The sequence below is a fragment of the Mesoplodon densirostris genome, chromosome 1 (assembly GCF_025265405.1).
Source record: "Mesoplodon densirostris isolate mMesDen1 chromosome 1, mMesDen1 primary haplotype, whole genome shotgun sequence".
Lineage (NCBI taxonomy): Eukaryota > Metazoa > Chordata > Mammalia > Artiodactyla > Ziphiidae > Mesoplodon > Mesoplodon densirostris.
This window is the reverse complement of record NC_082661.1, coordinates 106,773,462-106,798,337: the sequence shown is the minus strand read 5'-3', so window position 1 is coordinate 106,798,337 and position 24,876 is coordinate 106,773,462. Positions and strand designations below refer to the sequence as shown.

Here is a 24,876-nt window from a genome sequence, read left to right as displayed (position 1 = left end):
GGGCCTCAAGGGTCTCCCTGCAAGGCGCTCCGTCGTGGACGGCACAGCACAGGAGCCTGGAGGCCTCAGGGGGCCTGCAAGGCTCTCTGTCACAGACCACACAGCACAGGAGCCTGGAGGCCTCAAGGAGCCACAAAGGGTCTCCCTGCAAGACACTCCGTCGTGGACGGCACAGCACAGGAGCCTGGAGGTCTCATGGGGCCCCCAAGGGTCTCCCTGCAAGACACTCTGTCATGGACCGCACAGCACAGGAGCCTGGAGGCCTCACGGGGCCTAAAAGGTCTCCCTGCAAGGCACTCCGTCATGGATGGCACAGCACAGGAGCCTGGAGGCCTAACGGGGCTCCCAAGGGTCTCCCTGCAAGACACTCCGTCGTGGACCACACAGCACAGGAGCCTGGAGGCCTCACGGGGCCTAAAGCGTCTCCCTGCAAGGCGCTCCGTGGTGGACGGCACACCACAGGAGAGTGGCGGTCTCATGGGGCCCCAAAGGTTCTCCCTGCAAGACACTCCATCGTGGACCACACATTACAGGAGCTTGGAGGCCTCATGGGGCCTCAAGGGTCTTCGTGCAAGGCCCCATCGTAGATGGCACAGCACAGGAGCCTGGAGGCCTCACGGGGCCCCCAAGGGTCTCCTTACAAGACACTGCGTCGTGGATCACACAGCACAGGAGCGTGGAGGCCTCACGGGGCCTCAAGGGTCTCCCTGCAAGGCGCTCCATCGTGGACCGCACAGCACAGGAACCTAGAGGCCTCACAGGGCCCCACAGGGTCTCCATGCAACACACTCCATCGTGCACCGCACAGCACATGAGCCTGGAGGCCTCATGAGCCCTCAAGGGTCTCCCTCCAAGGCGCTCCTTTGTGGACTGCACTGCACAGGAGCCTGGAAGCCTCACGGGGCCCCCAAGGGTCTCCATGCAAGGCATGCCGTTGTGGACTGCACAGGAGAGGAACCTTGAGGCCTCACAGGCCCTCAAGGGTCTTCCTGCAAGGCGCTCCATCGGGGACGGCAGAGCACAGGTGCCTGGATGCCTCATAGGTCCCCCAAGGGTCTCCCTGCAAGACACTCCGTCGTAGACCACACAGCACAGAAGCCTGGAGGCCTCAGGGGCCCTGAAGGGTCTCCACGCAAGACACTCCATCATGGACGGCACAGCACAGGATCCTGGAAGCCTCAGGGGGCCTGCAAGGCTCTCTGTCATGTACCGCACAGCACAGGTGCCTGGAGGCCTCACAGGGCCTCAAGGGTCTTCCTGCAAGGCGCTCCGTTGGGAACGGCACAGTACAGGAGCCTGGAGGCCTCCCGGGGCCCCCAAGGGTCTCCTTACAAGACACTCCGTCGTGGACTGCACAGCACAGGAGCGTGGAGGCCTCATGGGGCCTCAAGAGTCTCCTTGCAAGACACTCCATCGTGGACCGAACAGCATAGGAGGCTGGAGGCTTCACGGGGCCTCAAGGGTCTCCCTGCAAGGCGCTCCGTCATGGACGGCACGGCACAGGAGCCTGGAGGCCTCAGGGGTCCCCCAAGGGTCTCCCTGCAAGACACTCCGTCGTAGACCACACAGCACAGAAGCCTGGAGGCCTCAGGGGCCCCAAAGGGTCTCTCTGCAAGACACTCCATCGTGGACCGAACAGCACAGGTGCCTGGAGGCCTCACAGGGCCTCAAGGGTCTTCCTGCAAGGCGCTCCATTGGGAACGGCACAGCACAGGAGCCTGGATGCCTCATGGGTCCCCCAAGGGTCTCCCTGCAAGACACTCCGTCGTAGACCACACAGCACAGAAGCCTGGAGGCCTCAGGGGCCCCAAAGGGTCTCCCTGCAAGACACTCCATCGTGGACCGAACAGCACAGGAGGCTGGAGGCTTCACGGGGCCTCAAGGGTCTCCCTGCAAGGCGCTCCGTCGTGGACGGCACAGCACAGGAGCCTGGAGGCCTCAGGGGGCCTGCAAGGCTCTCTCTCGCGGACCGCACAGCAGAGGAACCTGGAGGCCTCACGGGGCCCCCAAAGGGTCTCCTTACAAGACACTGTCGTGGACCGCACAGCACAGGAGCGTGGAGGCCTCATGGGGCCTCAAGGGTCTCCTTGAAAGACACTCCATCATGGACCGCACAGCAGAGGAACCTGGAGGCCTCACGGGGCCTCAAGGGTCTCCCTGCAAGGCGCTCCGTCATGGACTGCACAGCACAGGAGCCTGGAGGCCTCAGGGGGCCTGCAAGGCTCTCTGTCATGGACCGCACAGCACAGGAGCCTGGAGGCCTCACGGGGCCACAAAGGGTCTACCTGCAAGGCACTCCATCGTGGACGGCACAGCCCAGAGACGGGAGGACTCATGGGGCCCCAAATGTCTCCCTGCAAGGCGCTCTGTCGTGGACGGCACAGCATAGGAGCCTGGAGGCCTCACGGGGCCCCAAATGTCTCCTTGCAAGTCACTCCTTCGTGGACCGCACAGCACAGGAGCCTGGAGGCCTCACGGGGCCCCCAAGGGTCTCACTGCAAGACACTCCATCGTGGACCGCACAGCACAGAAGCCTGGAAGCCTCACGGAGCCCCAAATGTCTCCCTGCAAGGCGCTCCATTGTGGACCGCACAGCACAGGGTACTGGAGGCCTCACGGGGCCTAAAGGGACTCCCTGCAAGACACTCCTTCGTGGACCGCATAGCACAGGAGCCTGGAGGCCTCACGGGGCCTCAAGGATCTCCCTTCAAGACACTCCGTCGTGGACCGCACAGCACAGGACACTGGAAGCCTCACGGGGCCTCAAGCGTCTCCCTGCGAGGCGCTCCGTTGTGACGGCAGATCACAGGAGTCTGGAGGCCTCACGGGGCCCCAAATGTCTCCCTGCAAGGCGCTCCGTCGTGGACCGCACAGCACAGGAGCCTAGAGGCCTCACGGGGCCTCAAGGATCTCCCTTCAAGACAGTCCGTCGTGGACCGCACAGTACAGGAGCCTGGAGGCCTCGCGGGGCCTCAAGAGTCTCCCTACAATGCACTCCGTTGTGGCCGGCACAGCACAGGAGCCTGGAGGCCTCACAGGGCCCCCACGGGTCTTCGTGCAAGACACTCTGTCGTGGACCGCACAGCACAGGAGCCTGGAGGCCTCACGGAGCCTCAAGAGTCTCCGTGCAAGGCGCTCCGTCGTGGACGGCACAGCACAGGAGTCTGGAGGACTCAGGGGCCCCCAATGGTTCCCTGAAAGACACTTCATCATGGACCGCATGGCACAGGAGCCTGGAGGCCTCACGGAGCCTCCACGGGTCTCCCTCCAAGACACTCCATCTTGGACTGCACAGCACAGGAGCCTGGAGGCCTCACGGGGCCCCCAATGGTCTCCATGCAAGGCACTCCATCATGAACCGCACAGCACAGAAGACTGGAGGCCTCACGGCGCCCCAAAGGGTCTCCCTGCAAGACACTCCGTCGTGGACCGCACAGCACAGGAGCCTGGAGGCCTCACAGTGCCCGCTAGGGTCTCCCTGCAAGACACTCCGTCGTGGACCGCACAGCACAGGAGACTAGAGGCTTCACGGGGCTTCAATGGTATCCCTGCAAGGCGCTCCGTCATGGACACCTCAGCACAGGAGAGTGCAGGCATCATGGGGCCCCAAAGGGTCTCCCTGCAAGACTCTGTCGTGGACCGCACAGCACAGGAGCATGAAGGCCTCACAGGGCCCCAAAGGATCTCCCTGCAAGGCTCTCCGTCGTGGACTGCACAGCCCAGGAGGCTGGAGGCTTCACGGGGCCTCAAGGGTCTCCCTGCACGGCGCTCCGTCGTGGACGGCACAGCTCAGGAGCCTGAAGGCCTCACGGGGCCCCCAAGGGTCTCCCTGCAAGACACTCCGTGGTGGACCGCACAGCACAGGAGCCTGGAGGCCTCGCGGGTCCTCAAGGGTCTCCCTGCAAGGCGCTCCGTTTTGGACTGCACAGCATAGGAGCCTGGAGGCCTCACGGGGCCTTAAGGGTCTCCCTCAAGGCGCTCCGTCGTGGACGGCACAGCACAGGAGCCTGGAGGCCTCATAGGTCCCCCAAGGGTCTCCCTGCAAGACACTCTGTCGTGAACCGCACAGCACAGGAGCCTGGAGGCCTCAGGGGCCTCAAAGGGTCTCCCTGCAAGGCACTCCATCATTGACCGCACAGCACAGCAGCCTGGAGGCTTCATGGGTCCTCAAGGGTCTCCCTGCAAGGCGTTCCATCGTGGATAGCACAGCACAGGAGCCTGGAGGCCTCAGGGGGCCTGGAAGGCTCTCTGTCATGGACCGCACAGCACAGGAGCCTAGAGCCCTCATGGGGCCCCCAAAGTTCTCCCTGTAAGACACTCCGTCGTGGACCGCACAGCACAGGAGCCTGGAGGCCTCATGGGGCCTCAAGGGTCTCTGTGCAAGGCGCTCCACTGTAGACGGCACAGCACAGGAGCCTGGAGGCCTCAGGGGGCCTGCAAGGCTCTCTGTCGTGGACCGCACAGCACAGGAGCCTGGAGGCCTCACGGGGCCACATAGGGTCTACCTGCAAGGCACTCCGTTATGGACGGCACAGCACAGGAGACTGGAGGCCTCACGGGGCCCCAAATGTCTCCCTGCAAGGCGCTCCATCGTGGACGGCACAGCATAGGAGCCTGGAGGCCTCACGGGGCCCCAAATGTCTCCCTGCAAGTCACTCCTTCGTGGATCTCACAGCACAGGAGCCTGGAGGCCTCACGTGGCCCCAAAAGTCTCCCTGCAAGGCACTCCGTTGTGGACGGCACAGCACAGGAGCCTGGAGGCCCCACGGGGCCCCCACGGGTCTTCGTGCAAGACACTCCGTCGTGAACCGGACAGCATAGAAGCCTGGAAGCCTCATGGGGCCTCAAGCGTCTCCCTGCAAGGCGCTCCGTCATGGACGGCACCGCACAGGAGCCTGGAGGCCTCACGGGGTCCCCAAGGGTCTCCTTGCAAGACACTCCGTCGTGGACCGCACAGCACAGGAGCCTGACGCCTCACGGGGCCCCCAAGGGTCTCCCTGCAAGACACTCCGTCGTGGACTGCACAGCACAGGAGCCTGGAGGCCTCACGGGGCCCCCAGGGTCTCCCTGCAAGGCACTCCATCGTGAACCGCACAGCATAGAAGCCTGGAGGCCTCACGGGGCCTCAAGGGTCTCCCTGCAAGGCGCTCCGTCGTGGACAGCACAGCATAGGAACCTGGAGGCCTCACGGGGCCCCCAAGGGTCTCCCTGCAAGACACTCCGTCGTGGACCGCACAGCACTGGAGACTGGAGGCCTCACGGGGCCCCAAATGGTCTCCCTGCAAGGTTCTCCGTCATGGACCGCACAGCACAGGAGCCTGGAGGCCTCTCGGGGCCCCCAAGGGTCTTCCTGCAAGGCTCTGCATCATGGACCGCACAGCACAGGAGCCTGGAGGCCTCATGGGCCCTCAAAGGTCTCCCTACAAGGCACCCCTTCGTGGACGGCACAGCACAGGAGCCTGGAGGCCTCACAGGGCCCCAAAGGGTTTCCCTGCAAGGCTCTCCGTCATGGACTGCACAGCACAGGAGCCTGGAGGCCTCATGGTGCCCCAAACGGTCTCCCTGCAAGGCTCTCCGTCGTGGACCACACAGCACAGGAGCCTGGAGGCCTCACGGGGCCCCAAAATGTCTCCCTGCAAGACACTCCATCATGGACCACACAGCACAGAAGCCTGGAGGCCACCACAAAAGCCAGAGGCCAAGCTGAGCACGGCCTTTCCAGGGCACAGTGACAGCATGGGACAGGATTCCTGTCAGCAACACAGAAGCTGGATTTAGCTGTGAGGAAAAGTCAGACAAACCCAAATGAGGTGAACTGTGCGAAGTGACGGGCAGCGCTCATCAGCGTCAGGGCCGGGAAAGCCGCACACGAGGGGTTCCTGCCCCACTGACGACCCTGAGCGGACACGAGGTCCTGGGTCAGAAAAAGGGCTCCAGGGGACAACGCCCAACATCTGCATCAGCACAGCGGTCAGAGCCAGCACCTCGGGTCCCGACCCGACCCTCGCACTGCGCCATGTCCGACATGGACGCCAGGAGCCACACGGCCCGAAGGGGGCACGGCCAGCTCCCACGTGGGATGGTCCTCCGCCACCACTGCAGACATGCAAGGAAAGGCAACAAAACAGTGTTGGCGCAAACACGGCTCCCGGCAGCTGCTGGACCGGTGCGCGCAGGGCGCAGCAGCTGCGGGGAAAGCAAGAGACGCCCAGTGGGGACACCCTGCTGCCCGCCCAGGGTTGGGGGTGGGGGCTGAGCACTGGGTAGAAGAGAACGACCGTCCTGGGTAACGTTTTCATTTTTGTCTTGGGGAAGGAACGCATGCCACTCACAGTTGTTAATATACAGATTCAAATCCCAGCTCGCCAGAACTGCCCCCACGAAGCACCGAAAACGGGAGGCGTAGGACAGCAGAAACCTACTTCCTCCGGGTTCTGAGGCCCAAAGCCAGAAGTCGAGGTGTCGGCAGGGTTGTCTCCTCCTGGGGCCTCCAAGCAGTATCCGCTCCCTGTCTCCCTCCCAGCCTCTGGTGGTGGCCTGCGGTACTTGGCATCCTTGGTTGTGTCAGCATCACACCCATCTCCGCCTCCATCCTCAGGCAGCCTCTCCTGTGTGTCCTGTATCTCTGTATTTCTTCTTATCAGGACACCAGTGATTGGGTTGAGGTCCACCCTAATCCAGTATGACTACATCTTTTTTTTTTCCTTTTTTAAAAATATTTATTTTTGGCTGTGTTGGGTCTTCTTTGGGGTCTTCTTTGCTGCGCTCAGGGTTTCTCTAGCTGTGGCAAGCGGGGGCTACTCTTCGTTGTGGTGCATGGGCTCTAGGTGCCCGGGCTTCAGTAGCTGTGGCAAGCGGGCTTCAGTAGTTGTGGCTCATGGCCTCCAGAGTGCAGGCTCAGTAGTTGAGGCACATGGGCTTAGTGGCTCCGCAGCACATGGGATCCTCCCGGACCAGGGCTCAAACCTGGGTCCCCTGCATTGGCAGGCAGATTCTTAACCACTGCGCCACCAGGGAAGTCCCCAGTATGACTACATCTTAATTTACATCTTAATGTAAAGGTCCTGGGGTCAGGACTTGAGCAGACCTTTTGGAAGGACACACTGTGTGAACCCTCAAGGCCAAGCCAGTTTCCCTTATAAGAAATCAAACGATCAGGATGGAACCTCACGGGCACAATGCATAATGCCCTGCACGTCCCTGTTCAACGGTTAGCATGACAAGCCGGGGCTGGAGCAGCTCAGGACAGCATCCTGGCCCTGAGGGAAGCAAGCTCTCCTTGGGAACAATGCCAGCTGGTGGCGAGTGCTAGCAGGAAGCGAGCAGGACCCCATCCATGGCAGGGCGGCCTGTTGGGAGGACAATGGAGCCAACACTGAAATCTGAGCAGGAGGTGCCAGGACAGAGGGACAAACCCAGGACCCTGGGGGCCCAGGTGGACGCAGACGCCAGACATGAGAGAACTAACCGGCCCTGCCGGCCGGGCGTTGAGGGCCGGGGAACGGAGGCTCCATCCCACAAGCCCCAGGATGACTGAGGCAGACGTGTGGCCGGGGCCCCTCAGCACCCCTGGAAGCACAGGTGACCTTTGACTCCACCCACAGCCCCAGTTCAGGAAGCTCCAAGACCCCATGCACACACACCAGAGCATCCCCTGACCAGGGGACACCCTCCTCCCGTGTCAGGCGGACCCGCCGCAGAGGAGGCCCGATCATGGACACCTCGCCACTTTTCCTACCGTGAGAAATTCAAAGTCGTCCTCCCTCCAAAGGCGCTGGTCCTTCTTCACAACCAAACCAGTGACCCAGCTACCCACCTCCCGGGGCTCCTCTCCCTGCCCACCCCGGTGAGCCTGGGCGGCCGCAGCAGCAAAGCTGTCCCTTCCCGTCCACTCAGCAGCCCTCAGCTGGCCTCAACAAGAAGTAGCCACGGGCTCCAACCACCAGAAACACCCTGCGTGGCTGCAGGACAGAGGCCAAAATCCTCATCTGGCCCTTCTGGCCCCTCATGTCCCCACACAGGCACCCTCCAGGCCCAGGGGTGTCACGCACACAGTAAGTGCTCCACGGGCAGCCCCGCGCATGGGCCCGACCTGGACTCTGAGGACCTCTCAGCCGGCCGCTCTGGCCCACCTCATCGTCTGGACTCCACCCTCCACAAGGGCACCAAAGTGGCTCTGTTTTTCTGTTCTTTTCATTGCAGTTTATTAACATCGAGTCAGACAGCATTTGTAAAGCCATATATGAGTGTCTGAGGGCGGCCATGACAAAAGTGCCACACGCTGGGGGCTTAAGCAACAGACACTTATGGTCTCCCAACTCTGGAGGCTGTGCTCCCCCTGAAGGCGCCGGGGAAGAGTCTGTTCCGGGCTCTGCCGCGGCTCCTGGTAGCTCCTTGGCCTGTGACAGCCTCACTCTCACTGTGTCTGTGGCCAAAACCCCCCTTATTGTAAGGACACCAATCGTTTTGGATTAGGGGCCATCCTCCTCCAGCATGAGTTCACCTTAACTAATTACATGTGCAACAATCCTATTTCCAAGGCACTGGGGTTTAGGATTTCAACACAATTCAGCCTACAACAAGCCACGTCTATCGTATCACGGCAACGCATAGGTTTAAAAGCCAACACTGCTGTGTTTCTGTAACGCAGAGGATGGGCACCAGCAGTGCCTCTGCCAGGGCACTTCCCCACAGCTCTGCACTCGTACCCCGAGTCCATGCTGGACGGTGCATGCGCACAGCTGTCCTTGATTGTCTCTGACTTGGGGAGCATCAGGGCTTAGCTCTTGCCAGCACATCCCCACACCAACTCCCTGCCTCCCAGCCTCCCAGTGCCGCCCACCAACACTTCCGTTAGTCATCGCCGACATCACTCTGTCACTGTAAACAGCGTCCCCAGCTGAGCCACACAGGGAGCCCGTTTCCTCAGGTTAATAATTGCCTCCTTTTTCTCCTACGCAAAGTTTCTGCCCGATACAAACTCTTCCCTCAAACTCCCCCAAAGAATTATGAACTCGGCAAGCAAGCTTCATTTGGTCAAAGATGTCAGGATGGCCGTTAGCCCGTGCGCTCCTGGACCCCCGGCCTCTATTCAGGCCGGAGTGGCACTGGCCAGCTGGGCCCTGGGCCTCACCCTCACCCTGTGGCTTCCTGAGCAGGGTGCCTGGCCGGCGTGTGATGTCCGCGCCCCTTCTCTCCTCCCTGGATGCCTGCCGGACTTTCGGACTCTTCTGTCTCCCAGGGCCGGGAAACATGCGCGGGGCCTTGAGCAGGGTCTTCTTAACCGGGAACCCGAGCCACTGGGGCCTCGGAGGTTCAACAGCAACACTGCCAAGCCCCTCCCATCCCCCCTTCCCCTGGTCTGTTTCAGGGACGGCCGGTGCCCTGGGTTGCGCTCCTGGGCTGGCCCTCCCTGATCGTCCGTCTCTGTCTCGTTTTTGTTTCTGTCGATCTGTTTCCACAATGGCCAACACCTCATCTTCCACGCCTTCCAGTGACATGTTTATTTCTGCTCCCCTGTTTAACCCGAGGGCCCCAGCGCGCCTCTGAACGCCGTGAGCCTCCGTGTGTGCTCATCTCTGAGGCTCGGACCCAGCACAGGGCTCTCTCCTCCTGTTTCTTCGTCCTGTCCCTGCTGTAGTGTCTCGGTTCCCTCAGCCAACTCTGCTCAGTTGGACTCAGCTTCAGGCCGGAGGTGTCCCCTGTGCCCGTCACCCTGCTCCCCTTTCATGCTGGGAGGGGCCTGCATGGCATCTCCATCCGAGGGCCACCCGGCACTCGGGGAGGTCAGTGAGGACATGCCGAACAGGTGGATCCGCGTGGACAGCAGGCTGCAGACGGCAGCAGCCTGGGCTGGGGGCGGGGGGACGGGGCCACTGGAAATGCAGCCTCCCTCTGGCCCTCAAGCTGGACCCAGCCCTGGCTGCACCCCAGACCCCGGGCCCAAGCCTGGGCTCTGGACAGGCTGCTCCAGCTCCCCGCCAGCTCCTGAAGCACGAAACAGGGAGAAAAGTCTCCAGGAGCTGCTCAGTCAGTGGTGCCAGAGCGCAGGGAGGCCAGAGCCAGGCCACTTTAGACCCAAAAGCATTGGTTCCGGGGTTTTCACAGAAAAGACAGCATGGAGCCCCCGGCGCCGCAGACCCAGCAGCGTGTCCCCAGTTCCAGGCGCGTCATGCAGAGTCACAAGCTCGAGGCCGGCACAGCGGCACCACCTCCAGCTTCTCAGAGATTTTCTTTCGTTTTCTCACCAAGAGCACTTGAACAAAACTTGGAACCTGACTGGACATGAGTTATTAACTAGCACCGTTTGTGTGCTGGTCTCAGCGCCCCCCAGGAGAAGGTAGAGCTGAGGTGCCCCTCGACCGGACAGAGGCGAGGTGATGTCCGGGCGCTGCAGAGGCCTGGTGCCTTTAGGGACACACCCTGGAGGCACCACACACGGGGCGATCACAGTGACGGAGAGGCCAGCCACCCGGCTCTCCACATCTTCCCAGCCCCGGAGCCAGGATGTCCCCCGAAGGGACGCTCAGCCCCAGCCCCCAGCCAGCCAAGCTGCATGAGGACGCCAGCCAAGCTGCTCCAAATTCCGGGCCCTGAGACCCTGAGCAGTAATAAATGAGTGTTGCTGTTTGAAGCCACCAGTTTTGGAGTGAATTTGTTGTGCTGCCATAGTAACCAAAGCAGTGACACTTAGCAAAGCGAATGGAGCCAAGCGTCCCCCTCGAGCTGCTGGAGCCAGTCACGGTCCCCACTCCTGCATCACATGGAGGCTGGGAAGGAAAGGGGAGTGGCCATGTCCCCACGCTCCATACAAGCCACAAGGGAAAAGTTACTGCAGCCGCCGCAAACGCCCGATGATTTTCAGTGGGCGGGGTCTGGGGTACGACTCCACGTCAGGGGTTCGGTGCCTTCCCTAACAGGGCACATTCGGTGCCACACTCGTGACCCCTGGGAAAGTCTGAGGCAAAGAAAGCCCTGTGTCAGTGCCACCGAAAAACTGTGCGCAAGGCCACCTAAGTCTTTTCGGAAAGACTTAGAAACAAAACGAGAAAAGAAGACAAAAATCACGTGTCCTAACTAACCAAAATCTTGCTAATATTAAAATACACAACTAGAGCGTTTAGACAACAGGAGTTTTAGTTTAAAGTTGCCCGGAAACCATGTTTGAACTGTGACCTCTGCAAGCCAACAAGGAAAAGAAACTTACATGTTATCAATAAAAAGGAGACTATGATCATTACCCCTCTGCTGGTGCTTGCAGAGTGCACCACGCTGCGGAAGAAAGACCACACCCAGAAAGTTCGTTCTGAGAAAGGATGTAGGGTGGGCTCTGATCGGCTGGACAGAAGACCCAGGGTCAGACCCCGGCTGGCCTGCTTCGAGCTGGGCTCTCCCAGGTCCGTGACTTCACCTCTCTGGGAAAGAACCAGCCACATCATGAGGCTGCAAGGAATCAAATTAAGGAACGTGCATGAAAATGCTGGGTCCCCGGCACACGTGTTAAATTACGACCACTTATAACAAATGCTTAAAAGATTGTAAAAGTCCACTTTCCTTTCAAAAATATTACAGCAGAAAAAGCCAAAAGGGTTTATATAAAAATTTTAATTTGCTTTAAAAAAAAAAAGTTGTTTTTGAATGTCTGCAATGCACCTGTAAAAAACACCAGACTGGGGCTTCCCTGGTGGCGCAGCAGTTGAGAGTCCTCCTGCCGATGCAGGGGACACGGGTTCATGCCCCGGTCCAGGAGGATCCCACATGCCGCAGAGCGGCTGGGCCCGTGAGCCATGGCCGCTGAGTCTGCGTGTCCGGAGCCTGTGCTCCGCAACGGGAGAGGCCACAACAGTAAGAGGCCCGCGTACCACACACAAAAAAATAATAATAAATAAATAATAAATAAAACAACAACACCGGACTGTTGCTCTGGTTCTTTTATCTACCAGCAAACAGGTCTCCTACGTGCCTGCTCCCTGTGCACCCGGGTGTGCATGAGCAAATGTCTCCATAACCAGGAAAGGTCCTGATGCACCCACTTAAAAAGAAAAAAAAAGACAATAACGTTGGCAGCCTCTCCATTACACATTCCCAGCAGCTACAAGAACACCTCTCCTCTCCCCAAATCCAACGTAAGTCAAGAAAATGTAGGGATCCACCCAAAGAGCAAACCCTTTACACCACACGTGCCAACCACCCATGATCCTTAACCAAGGTCTAATGGTTCTCTGGACAGTGAACCATGGGAGGAAACCAGTTTAAAGAAAAGCCACTGTTCCTAAACAATTGTTATCTCAATTTCAGCTGGGGGGTAATATTCCAGAACTTCAAAATCAAACTGTTTCCCTGCCTTCTACCATCAGACTGCAAGACTGCACTTCCCTGTCCGGACCTGCTTTGATAAGACAGTGAGATGAAGAAGCAGAACCTATAATCTCAAGTTAAATTTCTTAAATATTGTGAAACTGAAGCCATTCTTCAAGTCAAACTAACCTATCTAGAAAAGTTCTCAATACAGAGAGATCATCATAAACTCAACTAAGTAGTGAGTGATTGAGTTAAAAAGAAAAATATTGTAAAGTTGTGGAAGCTTAGAGTCAAGTACAGGTAGCCCATGACCAAATGCAAACAACTGGAGTCAATTTAACACAGACATACACTTCAGATCTGCGACTGTACTTGGAGTAAAGGGAAAATAAAGTAGAAATAAAGAAAAACACTATCTACCTAACGCACCTCTCTCCACTCCCAGGAAAAGTCTGAGAGACTCAACCCTCGCCTATGCAGAGAAAGCAGCTTTGGAATCCACTTCCAATCACCTTCCACAGTTCGCCGGGGAGGGTCTGGTCTCCCCCGTCGTGCGGGTCCACCTTTGGGCTCCCTTGACGCACAGTTTATCACTTCCAACTTCCTGCTTCTCTCTCGCTGAAAGATGACAGGCACATGAGTCCCGGGAACCGCTCAGGCCGCGCGTCTGGGCACCGGAACGACGACAGCTCGCAAAGGCGACACCCAAAGTCGGTTCAGCAAGTGGCAGCGCGCCCCAGGCAGGGCCCCTTACAGCCAAAGGGCGCGTAGAGTGTACGGGGCCCCGGGTGCGCAGGCTCTCGGGGCGCGCGGGGATCCCGGGGCGCAGGAGTCCCAAGGCCAGGGATTCTCGGGGTGAGCGGGGGTCCCGGGGTGCGCGGAGATTTCGGGGCGCGCGGGGATCCCGGGGTGCGCGGATCTCTCGGGGCGCAGGGGTCCCTGGGCCCGGGACTCTTGGGGCGCGCAGGGGGCCCCGAGGTGGGCAGGGTCTTGGGGTGCAGGGGGACCGGGGAGTGGGGGGCCCGGGACCCGGTCCGGTCCGGGGGGGGTGCGCGCGGCAGGAGTCCCAACCCCAGGTCGCAAGCCCCCGGGTCCCCGCCTCTTCAGCGACCCGCCCGCCGCGTTCTCCGTGTGCAGCGGCGAAAACGCTCGGCACTGACGCGGGTGGAAAAGCATCGGGCCGCGCGGGCCGGGATGAGCGCGCTGACAGGAGCGGGCACCCTGTGGCCCAAGTTCACGCGCGGCCCCGCGCGGGCGGGCGCACGCACGGCCCCGGGTGCGCGCACGCACGCCCCGGCTTCTCGCGGGCCACGCCGGGCCCTGCACCTGAGCTCTGCAGGGCGGGCTGAACGAGGGAGGTGCCGGCCCTCAGGCCGCGCTCCTCCCTCAAAGGACGTCGCGCCTCAGAGGCAACCGGACTGCGGCCGGCGCCCCGCCCCCACGAGACAGGCCCCGCCCCACGCCACCGCCCCGCCCATCAGCCGGCCGGCACTTGCATTCCCACAGCCGCGCCGCTCCGAGCGCATGAGAGGCGGGGCCTATGTCGTGGGGGCGGGACCTCGGTCGGCGGGTGGGCGGGGGACTTACGGCGGAAGGGGCGTGCCGTGTGGGGCGCGGTTTCAGCCGAGGGGGCAGGGCCTGCGCAGGCCGGGCTCGTTTCCGCGGAGGGCGGGCGAAGTGCGCGTGCGCCATGCTGGCCCCGCTCCCGGGGTAGGGGCTACACCCACCCACCTACCTGCGCGCCTGCGGGCGGTGGGTGTGAGCCAGTGTCCGGGAAGGCGAAGGCGGGAGGCGACAGCGACCTGAGGCAGCGGGAGGGCACGCTCGGCGCAGGGGCGAGTGGCCTGCCCGGAGCGAAGGGCTCGGCCCCGCCGGCGGCCCGGCCGTTCGGGGTCCCCGCTCCCCACACCGTACGGCCCGGCGCCCTGGTTCGGCCTAGCCGCCCACCCCGCCCTGCCTGTGACCCGCTGTGTGACCTCGAGCAGGTCTCTTGCCTTCTCCGGTCTCCCGGCGACTCCGCCCTGTGCGACCGTCAGGGCGGCAGGGGCTCAGAGGCCGTGTTTAGCGCTCCTGGCAGGAGAGAAGGGTGGGCCTTCGTCCGAGCACAGTGGCGGCTGAGACCGGACCTCTGGGGTGTCTCCAGGAGGTGAGGCTGGCGGTCAGCGGACTGGCCCTTGGAAGAGGCCCTGCCTCGCTCTCCAGCCTTCCATCCTAGGGGCCGGCTGGGGTCCTGACCCAGGCCCACAGGCCCACTGGCCCCCGCATCAGACCCGCCCTGCCGCCCCAGCTCAGGGGGCAGCTCTGAGGCCGGGCGTCTGCACCGCCTACACCCTGGTCGTCTGCGTGGGCTTGTTTCAGACGAGATGGTTCATTAAAAGGGTAAAGGCGGGCTTCCCTGGTGGCGCAGTGGTTGAGAGTCCTACTGCCGATGCAAGGGACACGGGTTCGTGCCCGGGTCCGGGAGGATCCCACATGCCGTGGAGTGGCTGGGCCCGTGAGCCATGGCCGCTGAGCCTGTGCGTCCGGAGCCTGTGCTCCGCAACGGGAGAGACCACAACAGTGAGAGGCCCGCGTACCGCAAAAAAAATAATAATAAAAAAAATAAAAATTAAAAAAAGGATAAGGGCAGGCAAACGCTCCTCACCCGTGGGAGGGGTCACTGGGGCTGGGAGAGGCCTTAGGGACCCTGTGGTCCACAGTTCCCCCACTTGAGTCTCCAGGCTCTGAGCTTTGTGCAGGTGGTGAGAAGGGGTCAGATGGGAAAGAGCCACCTGCCACCTGTGTGCTCACTCTTGGCCTGGGGGCAGGGGCATTGAAGAGGGGGCTCCACGCTGACCAGACCCTGCAGTGGGCCCTGAGGCCAGACAAATGCATGACAGGGATGGGGTGGTGGCTCTTTTAGGTGGAAAAGGGAGTGGCATTGGGAAGAAACCCGAAGGAGGTGAGAAGGTAAGCCCCCTGGGCACTCCTGGGATTGGGTGTTGGGGGAGACATCAGGGATGTGGCCCCTGAGCGCCAGGCCAGGGCCTCCATGCAGTTTCTGGGCCTGGTGAGGCCGGTCCTATACAGGTTTTAGAGCCGAGCCAAGCCAGCTGTCACCAGGACTGGCAGGGGAGAGTCCCCCTGCAGCCACCTGGAAGAACTGGAGTGCCGGCATAGCTGGTGCAGGGAGCAGGGCCAGCGATAGACGGGGGCGGGGGGCACGGCGATGTGGGCGCCCAGGCCGCTTCCACGGGCATCCACACTGCCATCCTTTAATCCCCTCCAAGAGTCAAGCGGTGCTGGCCAGGTTCCCCGAGGACAAGTGGCTCTGTGATCCAGGACAGAGCAGGACACAGACACCTGGGGGCACCTGTGTGGGGGAGGGGAGCTGGGTCTTCTGCTGTAGCCCATCTGGACCCGTGATGACCACCTCAAGTCACCAAGGTCACCTTTGTGTTTGTCAAAAGCCTTCGGACTGATTAAGTTGTATCCCCCTGCCCCTCAGCCCTTATTTGGATATTTACTGAAGGTTTCCAGTGGATCAAGAGAGGTAGTCTGTGCCCCATTAACGTCTCTCATTGGATTTAATGATTTCACATAAAACTGAAAAGCATCTCAGAACCCCCCTGCAACCGGGGACAAAGTTGTGGGGATGGAGTTACAGACCAGAGGTCCTTGCCAGCTCTGGCTGGCTCCCATGCTCTGGGCTCCTGCCACTGTGGCTCTCCCATCAGGAGGGCTTGGCCCATGCTAGTGCCCTTTGTCAGGCCCTGCCATGGATTAGCCCGAGAGAGGGAAGGTGCTAGGACCGACCTTTTTCAGATCAGGAGGCTGAGGCGCAGAGCAAAGTGACCCGTTCCACCACGGTGCTCATCCTCCCTCTACCGGAGCCTTGTTAGGAGTGAGGACGAGCCCCCCCAGCCCGTGACCCCGACCAGAGTGGCCAGGAGCAGCAAAAGGGGCATGCCGCGTACACAGTGGCTCTTGACCTCTGCTGGGGGAGGGAGGTGCGGGGGCACCTTCCAGGAGGCGGAGCTGGAGCTGCCTTAAAGCCAGCAGTGCTTTCATGCTTTCACCAGGAGTGACAGGGCTGGGCACTGGGCACACGGGCGGACGAGGGCGGATGCTCACTCTACGCTGTGCCCTGCGTAGGGGCCCTGAGGCCTGGGACCTGCCACCAGCCAGAGACACCCACGCACACAAGGTAGTAGCTGGCGCCCAGCCGGGATACATGTGTGGAGCGAGCTAGCGAATACAAGGATGGGTGGGCTGGTGGGAGAGCTCCTAATCTGGGCTAGGAAGTGCCTGGAGGAGGGGACGTCCCTTCGAGGTTTAAAGCCCAGTGGAAGTGAGAGGAGGAGCAGGCAAAATTCAGGAGGTGAGCCCTGGAAGGAGAGTCTCCAGGAGGCCCCTCTAAGCCCACAAAGCCTGAGGGGACGTTTCCACCCTCCACCCAGGGCCCCGCCCCCTCCCTCCCCGGCCTTCAAGGCCCAGGGTGCCCTTCCCTGACGCCCTGCACTCAGACTGGGCTGAGGAGAGAGCTTTTTAGACAAGCCTCTCTGGGTCCCCAGGGGCCTGGATGGCTTTCTGATGGGAGGGCAGGAGTGGAACCCCTCTTTTGACCCAGGGGCTAACCTCCAGTAGTGAGAGCCTACCCTGGGCTGCCCTGGCCTGCCGTCCACCAGTGTCCACCTCTGGGTGTGGCCATTCTGTTTCCAGAGAGTCCTGGGTCCAGTCCTTCCCTTCAGGCTCAGCTCCCACTTCTCAGATAAGAAAACCGAGACCCAGGAGGTTGTGACATTTGTGCCAGAGATGGGTCTGGAAACTGGCCACTCAGAGCTGGGGTCCGGGTCCTCCTCCGGCCCAGCACCAGCCTTGACAGCCACCGGGGTAGTCTGGACCGAGGGGCTCAGCAAGTCAGGCAGCCCAACTCCAGGGTGCCACTCGTGCACCTGAGCCACCTGGCGGCCCTGGGGCCTCCCTCCCGAACCCATCGCCCTTCGAGCTCGGGCTCCAGGCCTGTGGTGCCACCTCGGTTTGCAGAACATGTCCTGCGCTCCAGGGGGAGTGGGCATGGGAACTTAGGGGCCAAAACTGTGGGGCAATGCTCTGGGGCAAGACCCTTCCTCCAGGGCAGGAGGGTCCACAGGCTGGGTGAGGTGAGGGCCATCACGCTGGACAGGCAGCGGAGGACCACCCAGGGAACAGCGGAATCCTTGATTTGGTCTGGACGCCACCGGGCAGCCCACAGGGCAAGGCTTGGGCAGAAGCCCTCGGGCAGGTGAGGCACAGGACAGAGGAACCTGGCCAGTGGGACCCCAGCGCCCCTGAGGTGCCCGGGTGGGGCTGCCTGCCTTATGCAACCAGCTGGGCCGTCCAGGGGTGTAGACCACAGGGACAGTGTCTGTCGGGGCATCTGAGCAGGAGCAGGCTCCCAGCTGGGAGGAGAGGGACCACCCCAGCGAAGCCCCTCATAGAGGTGGCTCCACGGCTGACCTGTGTCTGACACCGCATTTTGGGGGAAGCAAGAAACCAGTGTTTCTGAGGTCGCACCTGCTGCTTTAGCCAGGCTGCACCAACCGGGGGCAACACCCTGGAGCCCACAGGACATGGCCCAGCTGCCCTGACCTAGAGGCCCCACGTCATAGCCCGAGGCTGCTGTGATGGTTAATTTCTGTGTCAGCTTGGCTGGGTCACTAGGTGCCCAGACATTTGGTCAGATGTTATCGCGGGATTGCTGTGAGGGTGTTTTTGGATGAGATTAACATTCAGATGGGTGGACTGTGAGTAAAGCACACACACACGCACACGCACACGCACACGCACACGCACACGCACTATTGGCTCTGTCTCTCTGGGAAGCCCGGCTGAGCGTAGCTGGTTTGTCGGGACTAGGCTCCTCCCACCTCTTGCTCTGCCATGCTTAACGCAAGGCTTTGTCTCCTGCTGCAAGGTGGCTGCCCAGCTGCGCTCATCTCCTCTGCATTCCAGCCACAGGGAAGTGGAGAGCACACCCTTCCCTTCAGGGCAGAACCCAGAAGTGGGTCATAGGCCACTGGGCAGGACCTCATCACATGGCCACAGCTATTGAGGAAATGTGGCCTTGAGCTAATAATTCTGTCACCTCGGCAGAAAGGGAGAGGCTGAGTAGCCATCTGAGACAATGAGACGTGTGTTTTGGACGGGGCTGCCCCACAAGAGCTGGCTCAAGAGGAAGCCACGGTCACCCAGCCTCTGTGGTGACAGTCCCGAGACTGAGGCCGGTCTGAGACCATGAGTCCAGGACCAGGAAGGAGGCCCCTCCCTGGGCGTCCTGAGGCTATGACCACAGGGCCCGGGCTGCCAGCTGCCTGCCACCTGGAGGGGTTCCTGCCTGGGCGAAGTTGGTCCAGGCCCGGCAGACCTACAGCCTCGCCACCACTCCTTGAAGCCTTAAAAGGGGTTCTTGTGGTTTGGGGGAGCCCCCTGGCCTGCACACCGCTTCATCCTCCGTTATGGGGCACATCCAGAAACCCAGGAGATGTGATGGAGGTAGATGCCACCCCCATCCCGATTTGAATGTCGGGAGCAGCCCCGGCCAGGAGGAGCGGGCCTGCACTCCCCAAGCCTGGTTGGCCACCCTTCCTAAGCCCCGGTCCTATCACCAGTGGGGTGTCCCCGCCTCCAGCTCTCCAGGCCAGCCCCTGGGTGAGCTCCTGTTGGCTGTGTGCAGAGCAATGAGGACCAAGCTGCCTCCTGCTCCCCAGGAAGGCATCACGCCTGGGGCACTGGTCCAAATGCTCTGGCTTGTGTGTTTGTCCCTCTGACCCCGGGCGTGATGGCTCTGCTGGCCGCAGCCCCTCCACTCTCGCCCTCCTGCTCGGTGCCAGGGCCCACAGGTGAGGCCCAGTAACACCCAGGTGCCAGGCCCTGCTCTGAGCACGTTAGCTTTCCCGGCTCCCTGAGTCCTCAAAACTACCCTGCGAGCTAGTGTCTTCATCCCATTTCACAGATGAGAAAACTGAGGCTGGGAGGCCCAGGAGCTTACTTGACCTGGGAAACTGCAGAGGTGGGATTTCAAACTCAGCCTCTGACCGCAGACCCCACAGGGCTGACGGCCGTGATGCAATGATGCCGAGCCAGTGAGTGAAAGAGATGCCAGACAGAAGGGCCGAGGCCAGGCACCTGCAGGGGCAGAGGGCACCAGGGAGGGCCCCTCCTGATGTACGTGCATGTGGGCCTGGCACCCCCCCACCTCCCGGGTGCTCAGCCCTTTCCCACCTCTCTGGGGACGGCGCCTGGGCTGGTGCCACACCAGGGCTCCTCCTCTGACCACAGAATTAAACTAGAAGTCAGTAACACAAATATATTTTAAAATACACAAAAAGCACAAGCCATACATTTAAAAAATTGATAAATTGAACTTGATCAAAATTTTAAATGCTTGCTCTTCAAACACACTGTTTAAAAAATTAAAAGGCAGCTATGAAAAACAGTAGGGAAGCTCCTCAAAGAATTAAAAATGGAGGGACTTCCCTGGTGGCGCAGTGGTTGAGAGTCCGCCTGCCGATGCAGGGGACACAGGTTCGTGCCCCAGTCTGGGAAGATACCACATGCTGCGGAGCGGCTGGGCCCGTGAGCCATGGCCGATGGGCCTGCACGTCCGGAGCCTGTGCTCCGCAACGGGAGAGGCCACAACAGTGAGAGGCCCGCGTACTGCAAAAAAAAAAAATTAAAAATGGAACTACCATATGATCCAGCAATTCCACTTCTGGATATAAACCCAAAAGAACTGCAAATTGGGTCTTGAAGAGATATTTGTACACCCATGTTCATAGCAGCACTATTCACAATAGCCAGGTATGAAAATAACCAAGTGTCCACGGAGGGATGAATAGATAATAAACTGTGGTCCATCCACATAACTGAATATTATTCAACCCTGAAAAGGAAGGACATTCTGACACCTGCTAAATACGGATGAACCTTGAGGATGTAATGCTAAGTGAAATAAGCTAGTCAGAAAAGGACAAATACTGTATGATATTATATATATATATATATATATATATATATATATATATGTTTTATGAGAAAGGACAAATATCATTATATATATATATATCCTATTGATTCTCTTTCTCTGAAGAAACCTAATACAGATGCTAAAACCAATAGGGTAAAAATACTGGTAAAACTAATACAGAGGGCCTCCCTGGTGGCGCAAGTGGTTGAGAGTCCGCCTGCCGATGCAGGGGATACGGGTTCGTGCCCCGGTCTGGGAGGATCCCATATGCCGCGGAGCGGCTGGGCCCGTGAGCCATGGCCGCTGAGCCTGCGCGTCCGGAGCCTGCGCGTCCGGAGCCTGTGCTCCGCAACGGGGGAGGCCACAACAGTGAGAGGCCCGCATACCGCAAAAAAAAAAAAAAAAAAAAAAAAAAAACTAATACAGATACTAACGAAAATGGGCAGACAGGATGTTTACACAATTTCCAAGCATCTCCCCAAAGACACCTGTGCCTGCAGAGAGGCCTGCAGTGACTTTACCTGGGAGTGGGCGCAGGTGGTCACAGTTTTGTGGCTAGCGGGAGGTGTGATGTCACGTGCCTCCTGGCGAGTGCGCAGGAAGGGACTCCCCCAGCAAGTGTTCCTACAAGAAGAGCCCCTTTCTGGACCTAACCACGAACACACTAAGGAACTCCTGCCAAACTGCTCACCTACACCCTTCAAACGTTGGGAAGACAAAGTCAGGGCTTCCAGCCCAGGTAGAAGGAGATGACGTGCCATCCTGGATCAGAACCTGGCCCTGAAAGAAACTTTCTATCTGGGAAATCACTGGGACACTTTTCATGAGGCCGTGGTGTTAAGTTTTCTGATTGTGAGGATCGTGCCCTGTGTAAATGAACGCCCCAGGAGACACTTGTGAGTCCGTCCAGGCCTCCCCAATGCCCTGAGGGGCAGCTTGGTGTCTCAAGACGTTTGCCCACTTGCAGGTGAACATAAGTGTGCAAATGTGGGTTCAAGTGTGGGTTCCTGAGACCCCGACCCTCCCTCGCCCGCCTGGGTCACCACTTTTTCTGTTCAACTTTAGCTTTTCTACAGTGCCTCACACCATTCATTCTTTACAGAGACTTTATCTTTTTTTTTTAAATTTATTTTTGGCTGTGTTAGGTCTTCGTTGCTGTGCGAGGGCTTCCTCTAGTTGCAGTGAGCAGGGCCTACTCTTCGTTGCAGTGCATGGGCTTCTCATTACGGTGGCTTCTCTTGTTGCAGAGCACAGGCTGTAGGCACACGGGCTCAGTAGTTGCAGCTTGTGGCCTCAGTGTTGTGGCACTTGGGCTCTAAAGCGCAGGCTCAGTAGTTGTGGCACTCGGGCTCCAGAGCACAGGCTCAGTAGTTGTGGTGCACGGGCTCAGTAGTTGTGGCACATGGGTTTCAGTAGTTGCAGCATGCGGGCTCAGTAGTTGCGGCACTCGGGCTCTAGAGCACAAGCTCAGTAGTTGTGGCTCGCGGGCTCTAGAGTGCAGGCTCAGTAGTTGTGGCACACGGGCTTAGTTGCTCCGCGGCATGTGGGATCTTCCCGGACCAGGGCTCGAACCCATGTCCCCTGCATTGGCAGGCAGATTCTTAACCACTGCACCACCAGGGAAGTCCTGAGACTTTACCTTTCAAAACGGTCTTCGTTCACGGCAGAATTGAGAGGAAGGTAAGGAGATTTCCTGTGTGCCTCCTGCCCCACCCCTCCCCCCACCATCCCCCAGGAGGCCGAGTTTGTTGGAACTGCTGACCATCCACTGACATGGCATCAGTACCCAGGGTCCCCAGTTTACATTAGGGTCGCTCTTGGTGCTGTAGGTTCTGTGGGTTTGGACAAGTGTGTGATGACGTATGTCCATCATTTCCGTACCCCACACAGCTGTGTCATGGCCCTAAAAATCCTCTGTGCTCCACCTGCCCATCCCTCCCTCCACCCCCAGCAAACGCTCATCCTTTTATTCGCCATAGTTTCTCCTTTTCCAGAATGTCATATAGCTGGACACATTTATTTTTAATATTTACATAGTAAACAAGAGCTGTGACTTTTTTCATTTTCATTGTTCTTCCCTTCTTCCTTCTTTTTTGGCTTCTATTTCTCCTACCTTGTTTTGGAGGGTCTCCTACCTGTATCCCGAAGTTTATGTAAAATTTTCAAAAATCACCTTCTGATATCTTTTTTATTTTTTACATCTAAATCCGTAGCCGACCTGAGGCTTCCTGGGGTCAGCCCAGCCTGCCCCGCTCCACGCCTGAGCTCTCCTTGTGGCACGGTGCCGACACCCAGTGTTAGGGAGCCGCACTGCAGGCCTTCCAGAGGGGCCTGCCGGTGCCCAGGCCCCGAGGTGCTCCGGGCTTCAGGTCGGGAGAAGGGCAAGCCAGCAGGGCCACTGCGAGGAGGCTGCCTGGGGTGGCTGAGTGTCCCTGTGGGGCGGGGAGCTGCCCCCTGGTTGGGCCGTCGGGAAACCCCAGGGGAGCAGCTGATGGTCAGAGCGGGGCCTCATGAGCAGGGGCCAGAGGGCAGGGGTGGAGCCGGTTATCGGGCCAGGGTGGCAGGAGGCCAGCACGGGGGCTCTGAGGAGGTCCAGGCAGAGACCACGGGCCAGGGCTGGGCGCTGGGGGCGGCGGTGGGACAGCCCAGCCCCGAGTCAGGGGTGGGCTTCGAGGAACATCACGAGGTGAGACAGACGTACAGAGACAAGAAAGGGGGTTACTGGCTGTCTAGGGCTGGGGGCTGAGGAACAGCGGAGGGGTGCAGGGTTCTTTGTGGATGTGAAACGTTGACTGTGGTGAGGAATGCACAACTCTGTGGCCCTAAAAGCCACTGAATTGTGCACTTTGTGAATTGCACAGTATGTGAACCGTTCTCAACAATGCTGCTTAAAAAAGAGAGAAATCGGGATGTAGGCAGCCTCCCCAGGGGGCTCGTCAGGGCCAGAGGCACACCCTCCCCTAGCCAGACCAGAAACGCTCCTTTCCGTGACTTTAGAAGCAGCTGACGGGCCCTGGGGGCAGTGCCCAGACCCCATGGGAGCTCAGTCCTGCCTGTTTCCCTACTTGGAGTCCCTTTGGCATCTCTGATCCCAGATCCTCCATCCCTTTCTCTTCCTTTCCACCCAGTTGAAGAGCCGGGACCACTGTGCCATCCCTGGAGTGGTCCACGGTCTGCATGTGGCTGCTGCGGCCTGTGGGCAAAGCCCAGCGCCGGCTCCTTCCTCTGGGTTTCCTGCCGACCGGCAGCCAGACCCAGGGCCTCAGTCAGACTCAGCTTCGGTAACTTTGGCCAAACTACAGGTGGTGCTGGGCAAGGCTGGGGCGGCTCAAATGCCTGGCTGTGTCACTTGGAAGTCTGAGTGGCTGTCCCAGGGGTGACACTCCTCTGCCTTCTTTGTCACTGATCGTCAGAGTCCTCATGCAGACACCGTCCAGTGTGGACCCCACAGGGTGCAGCTTGGTCCAGGTGGCCGCCGGAGAGACGCTGGGATCATCCCCTCCCGCCACCGGCTCTCACGAGTGAGGTAGCTCCCACCAGCCTCCAAAAGTGGCCCATTTCTCTTTTTCCAAGGTATCATTCTGAACTCGTGAACTTAAACATTCTGTTGGGTTTTAATCCACAGCATTTCTTATCCCCATTGAAGATCAGGTTGTCGCAGTCTTGGCCAGTGAGGGGGTCTCTCCAGGCCACTGCCAACTCCTTTGGACATAACCTTACTGGACCTCAACACAGGGCCCCCGGCCTGATGCCAGCCCAAGCTCGCGGTGGACACTCCTGCCCCACGCCTCGGACAGGTCGCTTCTCCAAGAGGCCCTTATCGTGAGAAATACTATTTCAAGACCACGACATGGGGCTTCCCTGGTGGCACGGTGGTTGAGAGTCTGCCTGCCGATGCAGAGGACGCGGGTTCGTGCCCCGGTCCGGGAAGATCCCACATGCCGTGGAGTGGCTAGGCCCGTGAGCCATGGCCGCTGAGCCTGCGCGTCCGGAGCCTGTGCTCCGCTACGGGAGAGGCCACGGCGGTGAGAGGCCCGCATACCGCAAAGAAAAAAAAAAAAAAAGTATGATAGTCTAAAATCAAAAAATAGAAAAAAATTTTTTTAAAAGTATAAAAATAAAAATAAAAAAGTATGATAGTCTAATATTCTTTCCTATATAAGTAATGTGTTTTCAAGATGCCCAAAGGATTTTTTTTTTCTTTTCTCTTTAAAGTCCAGTAACTTTTCTAGAATGTGCCTCAGTGTTGGTCATTATGAGCCAATATATCCAGGAACATGGTGTGCCCTTTCAATATGTAATTTTGCCTCTTTTGTATTCCATGAAAATTGTCACGAATGATCATCTCCCCCAGGATAAAGTCTTGCAAAACTCCAGTGCACTGTCATAACCAGTGAGCGCCCATCCACACTGTGGGTGGACCGGGGTTTGTTTGGCCACTGCCTGTAGAAGGACATCTGGATTGTTCTTGTCTGGGGCTGTTACACACTCGACCATTAGGAACATTCACACCCAGGTTTCCAGTGAACATGCATTTTCAGTTCTGGGATAAATGCCCAGGAGCACAGTTACCAGCTCAGGTGGTAACT

General features: G+C 59.3%; 1 protein-coding gene across 2 annotated transcripts in view; it reads right to left on the bottom strand.

Annotated features, from left to right (window-relative positions):
• The window catches only part of FAM53A (family with sequence similarity 53 member A), a 32,433-nt gene extending 18,897 nt beyond the window's left edge, over window positions 1–13,536 (bottom strand). Inside the window, exon 1 of one of the 2 annotated variants that reach the window (XM_060107210.1) lies at window positions 12,730–13,536. The gene's annotated coding sequence lies outside the window, so the exon portion shown is untranslated. The remainder of the gene's footprint in view (window positions 1–12,729) is intronic. The other variant, XM_060107199.1, reaches the window with a different exon arrangement.
• Between the last annotated feature and the right edge of the window lie 11,340 nt (window positions 13,537–24,876).